This window comes from Balaenoptera borealis, assembly GCF_965194805.1.
Source record: "Balaenoptera borealis genome assembly, chromosome: 2".
Classification (NCBI taxonomy): domain Eukaryota; kingdom Metazoa; phylum Chordata; class Mammalia; order Artiodactyla; family Balaenopteridae; genus Balaenoptera; species Balaenoptera borealis.
The window spans coordinates 104,053,742-104,073,955 of NC_138867.1; the positions used below are offsets into that span (position 1 = coordinate 104,053,742).

The window sequence follows — 20,214 nt, forward strand, 5'->3', positions numbered from 1 at the left end:
TCAGGGGAATTCTCTTGGTCTTTTAACTGGGAGTGGTTCCTCTGCTTTTTCATTTTGCTTGTATTTCTCTTGCTCTGTGAGTTTCAGAGAAACAATTATCTACTGTAGCTTTGGAGGGTTATTTATATGCGGGAATGTGCCTGCATAGCTTGTGTTGGTTTAATAATTTTTTGGCATGAGCGCTGTTTTTGGTTTGGATGCCTGCCGTCTCTTTCCTTAGCATGTGCTGGCTGTTATCCCCTTGGTAGGGGGTTTACAGGTACGTGGCCTGCACACACTCCCAGGAAGGTGGGGGCAGCAGTTTGCGGCCAGTGGCAGGACCCTCAGCGGGGCAGTGGTCCATGCCCAACTCTGGAGCCTGAGATGGCAGTGGCGGCTTGAGCCCAGCCCCAGAGCTCATGTAGGTGGTGCCCTGATACCTGAGAGTGCATGCGTGGACAAAGAAGCTCCTATGGCAGTCCCGCCCCTCTCCTTGTGGGCCCCCCAACAAAGGTGCCCTTCCTCTCTAGTGGGCCCAGGCCTCCTCCCATACTCCTTAGGTTGTGGTACAGCACACCCTAGCCCCCTCAGGCTGTCTCCATGCAGCCAATCCAGTCCTCTCCCAGGTTCTGACCTCTGAAGCCCAAACCTCAGCACCCAGCCCCAGCCTGCTCCAATGGAGGAGCTTCTCAGGCTGGAGAGTGCCAGGCAGTGGCACCTACCTTCTGTGCAGGTCTCTCTCCACTTTTCCCTCCACAAACTGGTTGCTGTACTCTCCTCTGAGGCTCTGAAGCTCCCCCTCTGTCCCGGCTGATCTTCCTGCCTGTGAGGGGACTTTCCTGTGTGTGGAAATCTTTCCTCTTTCACAGCTCCCTCCCAGCGGTGCAGGTCCCATCCCAATTCCTTTCTCTCTTGTTATTTTCTTTTGTCCTACTCAGTTATGTGGAGATTTTCTAGCCCCTTTGGAAGTCTGCAGTCTTCTGCCAGCGTTCAGTAGATGTCCTGTGAGAATTATTCCACATGTAGATGTATTTGTGGGAGAAGGTGAGCTCCATGTCCTACTCCTCCACCATCTTGATCTGATCCCCAGCTTTATAGTAAGTCTTGAGTTGGGTAGCAGCAGTCCACTGAATTTTGTTCTTTTTCTTTAATATTATGTTGGGTATACTGGGCCTTTTTTCATTTCCATATAAACTTTAAAATCAGTTTGTTGACATCCACAGAATAACTTGATGGGATTTTGATTAGGATTACATTGAATCTATAGATTAATTTGGAGAGGATTGACATCTTAACAATATTGAGTCTTTCTATATGTGAACATGGAACATCTCTTCATTTAATTAGTTCTTCTTTGATATCTTTCATCAGAGTTTTATGCTTTTCTTTACATAGATCCTGTATATATTTTGTTAGATTTATACCTATTTCATTTTTTAGTGCTAATATAAGTGGTATTGTTCTTAATTTCAAATTCTATTTGTTCATTCTTGATACATAGGAAAGCCATATATATATATATATATATATATATATACACACACACACACACACATACATACATACATACATACACATGCATATAATGTACTTTGGTGGGTTAGCCTTGTATCCTGCAATTTTGCTGTAATTATTTATTAGTTTCATTTGGTGCTTTTGTGCTGTTGATTCTTTGGGATTTCCTCACAGCCAGTCATGTCATCTGTGAATAAAGACAATTTTATTTCTTCCTTCCCAATTTGTATATCTTTTATTCCTTTTTCTTGTCTTATTGCAATAGCTGTGACTTACAGTACAATAAATAGGAGTGGTGAGAAGGGGCATCTTTGCTTTACTCCCAAACTTAGGGGAAAAGTATATAGTTTGTCACATCATTAAGTATGATGTTAGCTGTGGGTTTTGTTTTTTTGTTTTTTGGGTTTTTTTTTGGTAGATGTTCTTTATCAAGTTGAGGAATTTCCCCTCTATTACTAGTTTACTGAGAGTTTTTATCATAAGTGTTGGATTTTGTCAAATGCTTTTTCTGCATCTATTTACATGATCATATTATTCTTTAGCTGTTGTTGTGATGAATTGCATTGATTTTTTTCATGTTGAACAAGCCTTGCATACTGTCCTACATTTTTATGACTTTAAAAATCTTCTATATGTAGGTGACTCCCAAACTTACATCTCTAAGCCTAGACTTATCCTTACGTCAGTCATCTCCTAACATTTCTTAAACTAAACTCCAGATCTTTGTTATCAAAAATGCTCCTCCTATAGTCTTTCTCATCTCAGTAATTATAAACTCTGTTCTTCCACTGCCTCTTCTAGAAAGGACTACAGTTCCTGGCTCTTCTACAGTGGAACCCAGACTATAGTTACTGATGTTTCTGTGCTGTGGCAGCATATTTCCAGGATGCAATTGGCACTCTGGGGGAGGACAGAGACATAGAAAAGGGAGAGGCAGATGGCATGCCTGGAATCCAAGGCTCTTCTACCCAGTCATGAACAGTCAACAAAAGAGGAATTGTGTGGAGACAGAAGGATTGTAGTATTAGAGTCCCTGAGGAAGCATAAAGTTCAAAAATAGAAGTTTCAGTCAGAAAGACAGGATTCTCCTTTACTGTGTGAATCCATTAAGCTGATTCCAGCAGGAATTTTCTGCACAAGATCTTAAGTGAAGGTAGCCTATGGCAAGAAAATTATAATTAGGGAGACCATGTTTATCCTAGGATGGTCTCAATTTATACCTGTTTTAAGTCAGTTATTAATTTCCAGGGTTGTATTTCATTTTTAAAAGTGTCCCAATTTGAGTGATGCATTATTTGGTTACTTGCCTATAACCAAGGGACATTAGAAATTTGGATAACTTCTGGAGATGGAAACTGCATATGGAAGATTTGTAGGGAGGATCCAAACCATCTTCCTGCTCACTTCAGGTCCTTGTGTTGATAGCTTGGAGAAAGCATTGGGACCAGGTTGTATTTAAAGTTTCTGGATATGAAACCTCAGGGTTATTTCAGGGGGTTATAGAGGTGCCACTGCTAGGGAAAGAAAATAAAAAATGACCTGTAGTAGAATCAACTAGGGACATGTACAGAATGGGAATATTTCTGAATCTGAGAATTCAGCATATTACAGAGAGCTGAATCTGAGGGAGGGCAGCCAGGAAGAGCCCCTGGAAGGAGGTCTAGTCTTCAAGTTAAGAATCTGATGAGAAATTAAAGGGAAGGGACAATGAGAAAGAATTGCTGATGCTACTGGACCAACTAGTTAATGCATCTCTACTGACTTTTGTGGCCTCTGGCAAGGTCCTCAAAGTACACACACAAATATCAGCTTAGAAGGCATGAGGACCTCAGGAATTTGAGAGAAAGAAATCTGTGGCCTTTGTTCATTAAGTCATTTTTGAAATGGTACCATATACCCCATTTTCAAACTTGAGTTTTTAGTGCTGGTGTGGTTTTAGGAGTATGTATATTGTATACACATACATTATATACATATAATATATACACAGTATACATATAGTATACATACAATATACAAATAAACAAATACATATACATACAATACAAATTACAAATACAATATATACAAATACAATACAGAATACAAAATACAAAAGCAAATACACAAATACATATAGTATACACACATACACTGATGGAGTATCCTCTTAAAATTGTCTGGTAAAATCTTTTCTGAAATATCTTTACCTGTATTAGTAAATGTAACGAGACAGCACCGAGTGGCTATTAGGGGAACAAAATATTAGAATTTATTATTGATTGAGGTCAAGAAAAAGAGCTAAATTGAGAAATTTGTAGAGTAAGAAAAAATGGTAGTAGCTAAGGAAAGGCATGATCCTTGCTCCTCCCTGAACGCCCATCCATTAAAAAGGGGAATGGGGTAGATAAAGACGGAGAGATAAGGATTGACAACACCTGGAGAATGGGACTCAGTGGCTTCCCAAGTTCTCATGGGGGTGATGTGCCTTTCCCACCACTCTGGATGATAGGGATATCCTCCCCACCCCCATCCTTCCTCCAGAGGCATCACGGTTAGTGCCTATAGGATCCAGGAATTGTGTCTAGGATATAGAACTACCTAACAATATCCCAAAAGTAGGGGAGAGTCTTGACAAGCAGGGGATGACCTCAGAATTCACTATGGACCAGCAGAAGCACCCTTGTAGAGGGTACACATTTGATTGATTATCTGAGGCAGGAAGAAGCAGGTGGAGAAAGACAGCTTATAGTCTGCATACAAGAAAAGGTAAAAAGAGATGGTCTGCTAAGCAAAATGAAGACAAGTTCTCTGTTCTCACATGTTTAACCAGCAGTGGTGGCTGGAGCTGGCACTGGCTGGTGAGAGCTGATTGTGCAATCTCTTCCCAACTCCTCATTCAGTGAGATCAATAGGTGGCTTGAAATAAATCATGGTAGAAGTATTTATACCACAGAAATAGGCAAATGATGTACACCAGAGCTTGCTTTTAAAAAAATCTTCCAGAGAACCAGATGTTAGCTATTTATCAGCACACCACTGGGTCCTAGACTCTTTGGAAATAGAAGTCAGAAATTCACATGTCAAATTGTGTCTCATTTTATACTGAACTCTTACAGATCTGTCAACTTGCTTTGTTGACAGGGAGACTGGTTATAACCTTATTCCAGAGTGACTGAAGGAGGTCTGTCTCATTAGACTACTATGGCCCAGTATTTGATTCTGAGTCAGAGTCAAACATTTCTGCCCAGAGTATGTCCTCAGACTCCAGAATAACCCTGTCATGAACTTAGTGCCCTGGGCAATTTGTTGCTTCAGAACTGTGAGATTGTTTATCCAGAGATGAGAAGGTTGGAAAAAAACAATGGTGTTGCCCTTCCTGAACTTCATTGCATACCAGGAAGTCTGTGGTTAGTAGTCAGCCTTCTACCAGTCTCTCAGGGGATTATTTCTGAATTTCTGAAGTATTTAAAGAAACTCAAAGGCCTAAAAATTTCATATGAGTTTGATAAAATGCAATTTGATACAGATCAGATTTTGCTAGGACATCAAACCCAAGTATGTACTGATTCTGCATACAGCTGTTAACGATGCTTTTGATAATATTGTTTAAAAATTGAAAAAAAGTCATTGCTACTTGTAAATGGAAGATTCACATGGACAAGAAAAGTGTTTAACTGTCTTAGAGTGAGTCTGTAGGACCCAGATTAATTCTATTATTTTCACACAATGAGAAATCATATGCGCTTGATATAAAGAAGAAAATACCATCCTTTATGTATGAGAGGCTAAATCAGTTGTTGAAAATATATGTATCTAGATTGACACTTGCAGGAGACAGATGGCTTGTGGTATCTGGTATGGCAACATCTAGCTGGCTTGCGAAGTGGAGGTCATATTTTGGAAGAAGAAAAAAAAGGTGGCTAGTTTATTTATGGACCCCAAATAATTTGACAGTGAATCATTAAGGAGTTATCTGATGTAATTTGCTTTTTATTTTTTATAATTAATTGAATCTTTATTGCCACTTATAATCTTTATAACTTTTCCTTTCAAATTATAGCTACTCTAAGAATATAAGTTGAGTGAGTCAAGTATTTCAAAAGGAATTTTTTTATTATTTATTTACTTATTTGCTTATTGGCTGGATTGATTGATTTTTTTTCTTTTTAGGATTTCTTTTTTTTTTTCAGTTATACATACGTATATATCTTTTTTATTCAGATTCTTATCCCTTATAGGTTATTACAAAATATCGAGTATAGTTCCCTGTGCTACACAGGTCTTTTTTGGTTATCTATTTTATATATAGTAATGTGTATATGTTAATCCCAAACTCCTAATTTATCCTTCCCCACCTGTTTCCCCTTTGGTAACCATAAGTTTGTTTTCTATGTCTGTGAGTCTATTTCTTTTGTTCATTTGTATCATTTTTTTAGATTCCATGTATAAGTGATACCATGATATTTGTCTTTGTCTGACTTACTTCATTTCATATGATTATCTCTAGGTCCATCTATGTTGCTGCAAATGGCATTATTTCATTCATTATATCTTTTTTATGGCTGAGTAGTATTCCATTGTGTATGTATACATATATATCTATATCTGTGTGTGTGTGTGTATATATATATATATACACATATATACACACACACACATATATATATATATATATATCTGTCTCACATCTTCTTTATCCATTCATCTGTTGGTGGACATTTAGGTTGTTTCCACGTTTTGGCTATAGTAAATAGCGCTGCTATGAACACTGGGGCGCATGTATCTTTTAGAATTATGATTTTCTCTGGATATATGTCCAGGAGAGGGATTGCAGGATCATATGGTAGCCCTATAAATTTAGTCATCAGAACACACAATAATTGTTACTGGAAGCTCCTGGAGCTCTGGGATTTGTCCTTGATTTTACCAACATACGGGTACTTGGAATCGCCTGAAAGTAATCTCCGAGATTTCTTACTCTAAGAAGTCTGCTGGAAACGGGGTGATGTCAAAGTTGGCAACTGTTGGTGATTTCTGCCTGCCATTAAGCCGGGTGCAATTCTTCCAAACTCAGATGGGTATGAGGGAACATGTATAGAAGCAAAGCACTGTTTTAGGTACCTGCATGCATTTTATATATCCAGTCATTTATCTTTCTCATCTTACTTTAAAAAATGTTTTAAGAACACTTAAAAAAATTAAGATACAATACATTTAAAATAGGAAAGATTTAATGAGGTAATGAATATTAGTGAGCTGTAGTTCATGTATGTGTTCTTCACGTTCACGAGAAATGGAACACACATTCACTCTAAGCTTTCCGGTAGCCAGCACTAAAGGCAAAACTTGATTGGCTCCATGTCTTATAATGTCTGTAAAAGTAAAACAAACCAATTGCTCAGAAAAAGCAAAGCTCTTCCTGCCACTAAGAAAGATTTCTCCTCTGGGTCCCCTTAAAGAGGACACTTTGCAAAATACCAAGCAGAATTCTCAGTAGCATCCTTGAAGGAAAGTTGCTGTGAGGTTTCTGTAGGGCTCTCATGGTGTTTCCTAATGTGAGCTGATGGGGCTGTATCAAAGTGTAATTCAGGAAACAAATATACCTGGGCAAGGCCACTATGATGCAAGCAGGCCCAGAGCTCTCTGATAATCTAGCTTAATGTGGGAGCAGATTTTAGATTTTTAGGAGATTGGACAGAGAATGGATTGACTGAATAACCTTTAGATGATTTTCCATAAATAATAGATCGCTCACATGAAATTTTGATCAATATGTAGCACAGTAAATTCAACTTTAGCTTCTTTGACAGGTATCTGGATTATAGAGATTTTAAATGCAGTATTGTGCTTCATTTTATCTTACTAACAGCCCTTGGAGTTTTATTTTGGTATGCTCATTTTAATAGAAGACTAAACTGAGATGCAAATAAGTTTGATAATTTGCCCAAGGTCACTTAACTAATAAGAACAGCAAATGACATTGACTTTAGGTCTTTTTACTCCAGTGTCCATTTCTTGACATATGAACCTTCTGCTCCTGCCTCCCAAGTATTTGGTAATTGAGGAAAAGGACCCTGAAAGCAGCATCACTGGGGCCGTGAGAGCCTGCTCACTCTTGTCTTCTCCAGTCCTAGTACTGGGCCAGCTATGTCTCTAAAAGGCACATATGGCAAAGTCTGGGCTTTCCGACTCCCCCCAGAGATACAGTATGTCTTATATAGTTCTGTTAGATAACCATTCTTATAAGACCATATACACCCAGGTATATGAAAATTGCATTATCTCAAAAGTTACTCAGGATGACCTCTGAGGAAATAGAGGGTGGAGGAAACTGGTAAGTAGACAATAACAGTTGGAAAACCTAGGCTCAAGGGAGCTTTTCCAAGGTGATGTTGCTAGGGATGATCATCACACACCAACAAAGGGAAGGTGATGTCTTTTCTTCAGGATGTCTCAGAGCATTTTGAAGGCTCATGTGCTTTGTGAGATACCATGAGTTCATGAGCCATGAGGGGCTTCCTGAATGTATTGGACACAAGACATTTCTTTACAGAGGATCCTATAGAACCGTTAGTGTGCATGGTTCATTTGGAAAATGTTAGCATACAAGAGTGTTTCCCCTTTGGAGCCACCTGGGGAGCCTTTAAACCTACTGGTTCCTGAGCCCCAAATAGATGAATTACATTGCAATCTTGGTGGTGGGAAGAGCATTGGTATTACAAAAAAAAAAAAAAACTCTCTGTGAGATTCTAATGCATAGCCAGGGTTGAGAACAGTCTAGGGGGACTAGGTCTTCAGTAGCTGGAGACCTATTTAGCCCTGGCTCTTAAAGAATTTTTGCCTTTCTAACAAGAGAGACCAGGTAGAAAGTTGATGTCAGTGTCTTTATCAACCTATTCCTCTCAAACTCAACTTAACTTTGTTTCTTTTTAGTAACCATGACCAAGTCTCCAAAGCTTAGTCTATACAACCTGTCTTGCACAGCTCCCAGTCACTCCAAGGTCAAGAGAACTCTGTCTTTTGTCCATTACTTTTCTAAACTCACTCTTGATTAGATTAGCAACTAATAACCACCTTGTCCAGGTGTTTATACTTCTGGGATGTTATAAATCTGAGAATTATATTGCAACATTTTAACTTTCATTGGTACTGTATACAACAATTCCCTCCTTTCCTTATAACCTCCTTTATCTCTTGCCCCGGCTTTGGACATAAGTGCAATAAAATTTTACACAATTTTAAAATATTTGCAGATGTGCATTATATATAACTATCATCAATTCAGGTTCTAGTATTTTATTACAGGCTCCTTTTTACTACCATATGGTTATCTACTCACGAGATGTTGTTTTCACTGAGACCCTCACTAAGTTGATTGAGTAATAAAATATATTCTTACAAGAAAGTTTTGTTTTCAAATGCTGCTCATGGTTATCATTCATCAAAGTCTGGGGCATAAAGGCAGGACACAGTGGAAAACATGGATTTTTAATACACCATGCTATGCCAAAACATATGGATTGGTCTGGAGTAACAATTTTGACAGATGACCTAATTTGAATCTGAATACTATGGAAGAAAAGAAAAAGGTTATAAAGACATCTGTAAATCCCTTCTCCATATATTATGATGTGCATTCTGAATTTCAGGCTCTGAAACATTCCCTTGAACAATAGCTTATGAAATCAGCACAAGGCTAAGACACCTAACACAAAAATGCATGTCAACTGCACTGGGGGAGGACTTGGGCATAATGACAGCCTAATTGGGAAATATCAGCAAGTGGATCATCTGAGATCTTTTTAGGAAGGTTGATACTTTCCTATAAAATGACTGAAGAGAGGGAGAATAGAGTGAATCGTTGTGTTTGTTAGATTTCGTTTGTTATGAGAGCCTTGGAAGACCTAAACTGAGTTCTTGGGGTGTGTAATTATGTCAACCACAGAGGTTGAAGTGATTTTGGCTTATAAAGTCTCAAAGAACCCTAGCATCAGAATAGTGGAGAGAAATAAGAAAGCAGAAGGAACATGACAGGAAAGGGGCAATGAGTAACCTGTGCTGAGAATAGAAACCCAGTGTGAGGGAGCTGGTAAGGGTAAATCTGAATCATGATCTGGCTGAGAAACCTTTTACCATCCGAAGCTTTGAAAAGGAACTTAAACTGTGAAGGCCAATTAAAAGGGGAAGGAGGGGGAAGGATAAATAAGGAGTTTGGGATTAAAATATACACACTACTATATATAAAATAGATAACCAACAAGGACCTACTGTATAGCACAGGGAACTATACTCAATATCTTGTAATAACCTATAATGGAAGAGAATTTTTAAAAAGAATATACATATGTATGTGTGTGTATAACTGAATCATTTTGCTGTACACCTGAAACTAACACAACATTGTAAATCAACCATATTTCAATAAAATTTTTTAAAAAATATTTTAAAAAATTTAAAAAAACAACAGTGTGTTGTTAAATAGTCAGTTGAAAGTAAATTGAATTTAACTGAAATAAGCTCAAATTGCACAGAGTTCTTCTTGAAAAGAATCAATAAACAGGCAGACATGCAGAAATGGAGGGTATAAAATGACAGTCACGGGTTTGCTTATGGACAGGGTTTGCTTATGGACAGGGAAGCTCTGTTACCTTTTGCTAGAGAATCTGGTTAGAAGGATTTCATACTTCCTGCTATTATGGATAGAATCTTGGGATTTCCTTGTAAAATTAAATCTTTGCATATAAAACATGCTCTTTTATTATCATTTCATGGATACCTTAGCACATATGCTAAGATGCCAGAGAAATAGTGTAAAGAAAAAATACTAAACAATCATGAAATAAAGTCAGAATATGCTACTTCTTGGGGGATGATACAGTGCCACATTTCAGCATGGCTGCAGAAATTTAAGCTTAACTGCAAAAGATAAGAAACAAAGAAATGGGTGACTGGACAGTTAACTCTAGTATGAAATATGCGAGTCTGGTTTAGGAGTCTTGACAGATTGGAATGTTACACGTATTGAAGATCAGGATAAAAGAAAGAGAGAGAAAAAAAGATTAAATGGAACTCCTTCCCCAGAGATGGAAAAATCAGTCAATAGGTTGAAGATTAAAGAAGTAAGAAAAAGACCTATTGAAACTAAACAAGAAAAAAAGACCACATAGCATAAATCAAACTTGATATTGAATTTTTTAACATAGTTGTCAGTCATGCTTTTTCTTTCACGTGTATTTTCCCTAAATTTGAAGAGATTATCAGAAAAATATGCATTTCTAGGATGAACTTCAATAGCAGTTTTTTAATCCCCACATGACAAGGCAAAGCCTTAAGCAACGTGACTTTGTTTCTGCTAAGGTGTAGGTTAAAGGGAGGAGGTTAAAAGACTTCCTGATTGCTTATGAGTCATTAGGAGGCCCAGTGGTGCAAGAGTCAGAACTTGTCTTTTCCTGCCAACTCATTTCTCTTCCTCCCATTTGATAGCCACAAGGTGTGCCTTTTGTTGAGAAAACAGGTCTATTGAACCCTACAAACCACACAAAGACAGAAAGGCTGTGTTTCAGTGTATTATAGTCTTTCAGACCAAAGAAGGTTTAAGGCTCAGCTTTCCTTCTTACCCAGCAGCGTGTCCTTGAGAAGTTAATTAGCCTCTATTATCCCCAGCTAACAAAATGGAGGTAACAATATGTATTTCACAAGACTGTTGTAAAGATTAAATGATATCACATATATAAATCACTTGGTACAGAGAACCATAAGTGATAGCTATTATTGTTAACCTTTTAGGCTTAATGTTAAGAGGTTGATGAAGCCCAATTATAAAACTTCAAAGGAATGAAAATTCTAAATTTTTACATCTGTTATCAAATTATCCCACTTTTCCTTTCTTTTTTTTTTTAATAAATTTATTTATTTTATTTATTTATTTTTGGCTACGTTGGATCTTCGTTGCTGTGTGCGGGCTTCTCATTGCGGTGGCTCCTCTTGTTGCAGAACATGGGCTCTAGGTGCACAGGCTTCAATGGTGGTGGCTTGTGGGCTACAGAGCGCAGACTCAGTAGTTGTGGCGCACGGGCCTAGTTGCTCCGTGGCATGTGGGATCTTCCCGGACCAGGGCTCGAACCCATGTGTCCTGCATTGGCAGGCGGATTCTTAACCACTGCACCACCAGGGAAGTCCCCCACTTTTCCTTTCTTTGTCTTTGGTCTTGGCTTTGGTCGCAGAGCTTTGTTTAAAGTTGTATTTTATTAAGGCAGTGACGAACTATTGAAGGAATGAAAGTCAGGGCAGTGGTTCTCAATTCTGGTTGCATATCAGAACACCAAAGGCATAGACTCTCAACTCGGCCCCACTAAGATTTGGGGCTGGAAAATCTTGTTATTGGTGGTAGTTGTGTGCATTGTAAGATCTTTAGCTGCATCCCTGGCCTCTACCTACAAGATGCTAGTAACATATCCCTTCTCAATCGTGACAATCAAACATAGCTGCAGATATTGCAGATGTCCCCCTTGGGGGACAAAATTACCTCCACTTGAAAAACACTAAGGAGAGAAATGTGATTTAAATGCTTTGGGACAGAAAACAGGCATTGGTATTTTTAGAAACACCCTAGATGTTTTTAATATGGAATCAGAATCAAATTTAGAACAATTTGCCAGGGAATCTATATTTCATTTTATTATTTTATATTTTTATTGTGATATAATTGACTTTTTTTTTTTAACTTTGGGTTTATTTATTTATTTATTTATTTATTTATGTATGGCTGTGTTGGGTCTTCGTTTCTGTGCAAGGGCTTTCTCTAGTTGCGGCAAGTGGGGGCCACTCTTCATCGCGGTGTGTGGGCCTCTCACTATCGCGGCCTCTCTTGTTGCGGAGCACAGGCTCCAGACGCGCAGGCTCAGTAGTTGTGACTCACGGGCCTAGTTGCTTCGCGGCATGTGGGATCTTCCCGGACCAGGGCTCGAACCCGTGTCCCCTGCATTGGCAGGCAGATTCTCAACCACTGCACCACCAGGGAAGCCCTATAATTGACTTTTAACATTACATTGCTTTCAGGTGCAACAATGATTTGCTATATGTATATACTGCAAAATGATCACCACAATAAGTTTAGTTAACATCTGTCACCACATAGAGATACAATTTTTTTCTTTTTATGAGAACTTTTAAGATTTACTCTCTTAGTAAGTTTCAAATATATAATATAGTATTATAATCTATAGTCACCATGCTGTACATTACATCTCCAGGACTTTTTATCTTTTTATAACTAAAAGTTTGTATCTTTTGACCCCCTTCACCGATTTCACCCACCTTGCACATCCCACCTCTGGCACCACCGATACATTCTCTGTATGTATGAAGGCATGAGTTTTGTTTTTGTTTTTGTTTTTAGATTCCACATATAAGTGACACCATACAGTATTTGTCTTTCTCTATCTGACTAATTTAACTTAGCATAATGCCCTCTAGTTTCTTCTATGTTGTCACAAATGGCAGGATTCTTTTTCTTTACCGAATAATATTCCATCCTGCGTGTGTGTGTGTGTGTGTGTGTGTGTGTGTGTGTGTGTGTACCACATTTCCTTTATCCATTCATCCATTGATGGACACTTAGGATGTTTCCATGTCTTGGCTATTGTAAACAGTGCTGCAGTGAACATGGGGTACAGATATCTTTTTGAGTTAGTGTCTTTGTTTCCTTCAGATAAATACCCAGGAGTGAAATTGCTGGATCGTATGGTAGTTCTATGGCTGCACTGATTTACATTCCCACCAGCAGTGCATGAGGCTTCCTTTTTCTCCTCATCCTCACCAGCACTTGTTATTTGTTGTCCTTTTGATAATAGCCATTATAACAGGTGTGAGGTAGTATCTTATTGGGGCTTTGATTTGTATTTCCTTGATGATTAATGATGCTGAACACATTTTTACCCATTGGCCATCTGTATGCCTTCTTGGGAAAAATGTCTATTCAGGTCCTCTACCCATTTTTTAATTGGATTGTGATTTTTTTAAACATTTTTTTGCTATTGAGTTGTTAGAGTTCTTCATGTATTTTGGATATTAACCCCTTATCATATATATGATTTGAAAATATTTTCTCTTATTTATTCATTTATTTACATATACATGCGTCTATTCTTTTTCAAATTCTTTTCCCATTTTGGTTGTTACAGAATACTGAGCAGTTCCCTGTGCTATACAGTAGGTCCTTGTTGCGTATCTAGTTTAAATGTAATAGTGTGTATATGTTAATCCCAAACTTCCAATTCATCCTTCCCCAGCACCTTTCCCCTTTGGTAACCATAAGTTTGTTTTCAAAGTCTGTGAGTCTGTTTCTGCTTTGTAAATAAGTTCATTTGTATCCTTTTTTTAAGATTCTGCATATCATATGATATCTCTATTTCTCTGACTTACTTCACTTAGTATGATAATCTCTGGGTTCATCCATGTTGCTGCAAATGGCATTATTTCAATCTTTTTAATGGCTGGGTAATATTCCATTGTATATATGTACCACATCTTCTTTATCCATTCATCTGTCAGTAGACATTTAGGTTGTTTCCATATCTTGGCTATTGTAAACAGTGCTGCAGTGAACATTGGGGTGCATGTTTCCTTTCAAAACATGGTTTTCTCCAGATATATGCCCAGGAGTGGGATTGCTGGATTATATGGTAGCTCTATTTTTAGTTTTTTAAGGAAACTCCACAATGTTCTCCAAAGTGGCTGTACCAATTTACATCCCCTTGAACAGTGTAGGAGGGTTCCCTTTTCTCCACACCCTCTCCAGCATTTATTGTTTATAGACTTTTTGATGATGGCCATTCTGACTGTTGTGAGGTGATATCTCATTGTAGTTTTGATTTGGATTTCTCTAATAATTAGTGATGTTGAACATCTTTTCATGTGCCTCCTGGCCATCTGTATGTCTTCTTTGGAGAAATGTCTATTTAGGTCTTCTGCCCATTTTTTGATTGGGTTGTTTGCTTTTTTGATATTGAGGTGCATACGCTGTTTGTATATTTTGGAGATAAATCCCTTGTTAGTCACATTGTTTGCAAATATTTTCTCCCATTCTGTGGGTTGTCTTCTCGTTTTGTTTATGGTTTTCTTTGCTGTGCAAAAGCTTTTGAGCTTAATTAGGTCCCATTTGTTTATTTTTGTCTTTATTTTCATTACTCTAGGAGATGAATCAAAAAAGATATTGCTGCGATTTATGTCAAAGAGTATTCTGCCTATGTTTTCCTCTAAGAGTTTTATAGTATCAGGTCTTACATTTAGGTCTTTAATCCATTTTGAGTTTATTTTTGAGTATGGTGTTAGAGAATGTTCCAATTTCATTCTTTTACATGTAGCTGTCCAGTTTTCCCAGTTTTCTCATTTATCAAAGAGACTGTCTTTTCTCTATTGTATATTCTTGTCTCCTTTGTCATAGATTAATTGTCCATGGGTGCGTGGGTTTATTTCTGGGCTTTCTATCTTCTTCCATTGAGCTATATTTCTGTTTTCTGTGCCACCACCATACTGTTTTGATGACTGTAGCTTTGTAGTATACCCTGAAGTCAGGGATCCTGATTCCTCCAGCTCTGTTTTTCTTTCTCAAGATTGCTTTGGCTATTTGGGGTCTTTTGTGTCTCCATGCAAATTAAAAATTTTTTTGTTCTAGTTCTGTGAAAGATTCCATTGGTAATTTGATAGGAATTGCATTGAGTCTGTAGGTTACCTTGGGTAGTATAGTCATTGCGACAACACTGATTCTTCCAATCCAAGAACATAGTATAATTTTACATCTGTTTGTGTCATCTTCAATTTCTTTCATCAGCGTTCTGTAGTTTTTGGTATACAGGAATTTTGCCTCCTTAGGTATTTTATTTATTTTTTTTGGTGCGATGGTAAATGGGATTGTTTCTTTAATTTCTCTTTCTGATCTTTCGTTGTTAGTGTATAGAAAAGCAACAGATTTCTGTGTATTAATTTAGTATCCTGCAACTTTACCGGATACATTAATGAGTTCTAGTATCGCGATTGCTCCTTTCCTACCGTCTCATTGTGGCTTCTTCTTTGTCTTTGGATGTAGGATATCTTTTTTGGTAGGTTCCAACATTTCTTTGTAAATGGTTGTTCAGCAGTTATTTGTGATTTTGGTGTTTTCGTAAGAAGAGGTGAGCTAACGTCTTTCTACTCAGCCATCTTGCCTCCTGTTTTTCTTCCATTTAATAGGTTGCCTTTTCATTTTGTTGATGGTTTCCTTTACGTGCAAGAAACTTTTTAGTTTGATGTTGTCACACTTGTTTGTTTTTGCTATCATTGCCTTTGCTTTTGGAGTCAGATCCACAAAATCATTGCTAAGACCAGTGTCAAGGAGCTTATAGCCTGTGTCTTTTCTTATAGGAGTTTCATGGTTTCAGCTCTTCTGTTCAAGTCTATTATCCATTTTGAGTTATTTTATGCGTATGGTATAAGACAGTGATCCAGTGTTATTCTCTTCATATGGCCATGCAGTTTTCCCAACACCATTTATTGAAGAAACTGTCCTTTCCCCATTGTATATTCTTGGGGAATATAATATTGTATATTATTATATTACAATATAATATTGTATATTAAAATATAGTCTATATTTTAATTAACTTGGTGGATTTCTCTGAAATTCAAAATTAGTTACAATTTAATAAATGAGCAATGTTCTTAGAGTTTAACAAAAATTGTTGCAGGTGATAGTGATCTGGGACTATTTTCATTGACTCTCCAATTTGGGTAGAAAATTTTCAGGAAAATTTTTATGAATTAAAAAATGACTTAGACAGGGATAGTTAAATATGTGGCAATCACTCTTTATTTAACATTAGTTTTAATTACTGTTTTAGTCAGCTCTGGCTGCCATAACTAAATATATATTACACTAGGTAGTTTAAACTGTGGAAATTGATTTTCTCATAGTTCTGAAAGCCCTAAGTCCAATATCAAGGTGCAGCATGGCTGGTTTCTGGTGAGGGCCTTCTTCCTACCTTGTAGATGGCTGCCTTCTTGCTGTGTCCTTGCATGGCAGGGACTGAGAAAGAAAGAGAGAAGTGGTGGGTTGGAGGGTAGGGAGTCTCTTTGGTGCCTCTTCTCATAAGGGCTCTAATCCCATCATGAGGGGCCCATGCTCATAACCTGATCTAAACTTAATTATCTCCCAAAGACCCCATCTCCAAATACTACCACATTGGGGGTTATGGCTTCAACATATGAATTTAGGTGGTAATTCAGTCCATAGCAATTACCAAGAATTTTGCATTTCTCTATAAGCATAGAACTAAGTACGGTAGGCAAAATAATGTTTGCCCCAAAGATATAACAGCCTAATCCCCAGATGCTGTGAATGTGTTATCTTTCATGGCAAAAGGGACTTTGCAGATATGATCATTATGGATCTTGATATGGGAAAATTATCAGGATGGTTCCAGGGTAACCACAAGGGTCCTTAAAAATGGGAGAGGGAAGCAGAAAAAAGAGTCAGTCACTAGTGTGTGTGTGTGTGTGTGTGTGTGTGTGTGTGTGTGTGTAGTAATGACCTCAATTTTTACAGTCATATTTTAACTTCCTATATATTGCATTTAAAATCAGATCAGGTGTCATTTAACACATTCTTGTATTTTTATCTATTATCAAATCATAACATCTTATTCACAAATATCCTTTACTATTCTTTCTTAAAGCATTATAAAACCTCCCTTCATTAGTTTCTGAGTTCAGTACTTGTCCTCTCAAGTAGAAATATATCTTGTCCTTGGACCTTCACAGAGTTTAGGCCAACTACAAAGTTAGAGGGACCACAGTAGTCAGTACAAGTCAGAACTATAGTACAGCAGCAAAAGCAAGTACCCTGGGACTAAAAGGTGATACAGGCCACACCAGGTACCTTGAGACACTCACTCCTGGAACCCAGGCATCATGACATGAGGAAGCCAAGCAACCATAGAGAGGCCACCTGTCTCAGCCCTAGTCCCAGCCAAAGTCCAGCCAATGGCTAGCACCAAGTACCAGACATGTGAGTGAACAAACTTTCGGATGATTCCAGTTCCCAGTCTTTGATGTATCCCTGTTGACATCACTGGAGCTGAAATGACTTGTTCAAAAAGTCCTGACCAAACTGTAGATTAGTGAGCAAAATAAATGTCACTGCTTTAAGCAACTCATTCCATTTTGGTGTGGTTTGTCACATATACATAGAAAACTGCAATAACCTCCACATTTCTACCAAACCAAATATACATTCCTCTGTCCCTCAGTACTCATTGATACCTGGCTTTAACCTACCTTCCTGGTCTGATCTATGATGCCTCATCATTCATGCATGCACTGCTTAACTCAATCTTAGCATTGGAACCTTATACCCTTTTCCATATAGAGCCTAGTATTGTTGTTTTGTTCCATCTTTGCTCATCTCAATCCTGCCTGTTCTTCATGGTCCATAATTTAGGCCCTGCAATGCACATCTGTTGCCTTGTTTTTTTTCCATATCCAAGACTACTGGTCTGGTGCCAGCAGCCTAATTTTCTTTTGAAGAAGCCACCTCTTCTTTACACCCTATCTAGAGGCTTCAGGTAAGTTAAACTTAAGCTTCTAGTCTAAGGTGGGCAAAGAGCCCAGACTTAGCCAGTTGGCATATTCCATCGTCCTACCCAGTGTGATTCATTCAAGAATGGGCACACACCCTGGGTTTGTCCAGTGAGATGAAATCCTGAGCTTTTCCCAGAAGAATCTTTCTGTAGTGCCTACTGACCCATGAGGCTGTCAGCAGCCAACATAGAGTGAAAACCTACCTGAGAATGAAACCAACCCAGAAGAAAGCAGAGCCAAGTGTCAGATTTCTCACAGCATCACTGGAGCATCTGGACTTAGCCATGCCTGGAGCGCCATCCCTCCTTCCACCCACAGCTTCTTAGTTGTGTGAGCCAAGCAATTCTTTTTTGGCTGAAAGCCAGATAGAGTTAGATTTCTATCACTTGGTAACTATACAGTCCTGGATAGTTTAAGACCACATCTTCCTACTCAATATGGCAATTCCCAAGTGCCCATTTCACATGCGATTCTGTAGTTGGAGTTGAGGCAAAAACATTGAGTAAGACAGGGTCCATGAGGCTTAACCTTATTGTCTTTTCCTTCCAAACCTTCAGTGGAGTGCTTCATCATGCTATGCGTTTACAGCACTTCCCACAGCCATTTTGCAGTATAATTAGCTGTATGCATGCCATGATAAGCTTTGTGAAGACAGGAAACATTCACTTTATTTGAGGACATAAGAATCCATGTATGAACGCGCAGGCATATAGTGTGTACTCGGGTAGATATTATTTCCTTTCTTTCACATTGCACCTACATGCGTCTTGTTCATAGTTGTTGAATGATATGTATATTAATCATTGTCTCTAAGTAATACTAGATAGCATTTAGGAAACAATTATTAGATGCCAAGCATAAGTACCATCTCAATTCTCACAGTAACATGAGGTGATACATACTATTCTTCTTCCTTTTATAGAGGTGGGAAAAATCCCAACAAATTAAAGCTTGGAAAGTTAAAAATCTTGTCCCTAGTCTCACAGCTAGTAAGTGGCAGAGTGAGACTCCAACTCACGTCTCTCTCATACCACACTGAGCTCATAGCCAGCACACCATATAAAATGCATGGGGCTTCCTGCTTGAAAAACATGCTAAATATCTTTTCTGAACGGAGGTAAATTGGTTGGGTTAAAAAGCCTTGAAAGCATGGGAAAGCAGTCCTCATTTTTGTGCCGTGGTCTTAGCCCTCAAATTAGCTGCCCAGGTTACAGAAGTGACTTAGCAACGTTTTGGGAGGTGGATAGGGTAAGTGGAAATTTGGAAGGTATTGCCATAAGGCAGATAGTAGGAGCAAACTGTCTGAGCTTTGTTCTTCCCACCTCAGCCATAGATATGAAGAAAATGACAAGAGTAAAAACTGCAAAAGCCTTTTCTAAAAAGTGTTGCAAATTCGATGGCTGCCAGCCAGGAAAATGTAGTGTCCCTTGTTGTCACAAGTGCATAACAGAACGAAGAACCTCAGGCTGCAGGGAAAGATGATAGGGTTGGAAATGAAGAGCTTATGAGGAAGCAAAATGTAAAAATCTACCCAAGGGTGAATGGGAATAAAAGGTCCTTGAAAGTTTCAGGAAGACCTGTACAGAGTTCCAATGAGTTACGTGCAGGGAAATATGCTATTGGTAAAGCTGCAAGTAAGTTTCCCATCCCACCCACTCAAGGAATAAAGCAGCCTCACTATTAAAATTCCGGTGGTTCTTTGGGAGAAGAAAATGCATTTGTAGGCAAACTGGAAAGGATGACCAGCCCATGTTTGTTTCTTACAGTGCAATGAAAAATTAAATATTTATTACAGATTTAAAAATACTCATGAAAAAGGCAGATTTTTTTTCATCTCAATTTCCTCTGGGTGCTATGCAGAGCCGTTGAGAACTGCTCTCCTGAGTCATGGTCCCTTCCCCAGTCAGTCTAGTGGCCAGACTGAGAACTGGGGACAGAAGGAGAATACTTGAGGCACTTCATGCACCCTGAGCTGTGGGAGCACCGGGGTGGGGCAAGGGTGGGAACGGAGAGGATGAACTTAGATTGCATTTTAAATCCTTAGTTTTGACATCTGTAAAACAGGTCATGGAAACACGTTTCTCACTTGATCATTTTCAGGATTAAATGGATAACACATATAAA

At 38.3% G+C, this 20,214-nt stretch overlaps 2 protein-coding genes across 3 annotated transcripts in view; one reads left to right on the forward strand and one right to left on the reverse strand.

Annotated features, from left to right (window-relative positions):
- Nucleotides 1–20,214, forward strand: part of CSNK1G3 (casein kinase 1 gamma 3) — a 578,377-nt gene that overhangs the window by 339,573 nt on the left and 218,590 nt on the right. The window lies entirely within an intron of this gene.
- The window catches only part of LOC309623664 (uncharacterized protein), a 769,197-nt gene that overhangs the window by 41,822 nt on the left and 707,161 nt on the right, over nt 1–20,214 (reverse strand). Inside the window, exon 3 of one of the 2 annotated variants that reach the window (XR_014241444.1) lies at nt 715–16,537. The exons of the other annotated variant lie outside the window; for it this stretch is intronic. The gene's annotated coding sequence lies outside the window, so the exon portion shown is untranslated. Of the gene's footprint in view, nt 1–714; nt 16,538–20,214 lie in introns of those variants that run through there. 2 annotated transcript variants of the gene reach the window in all.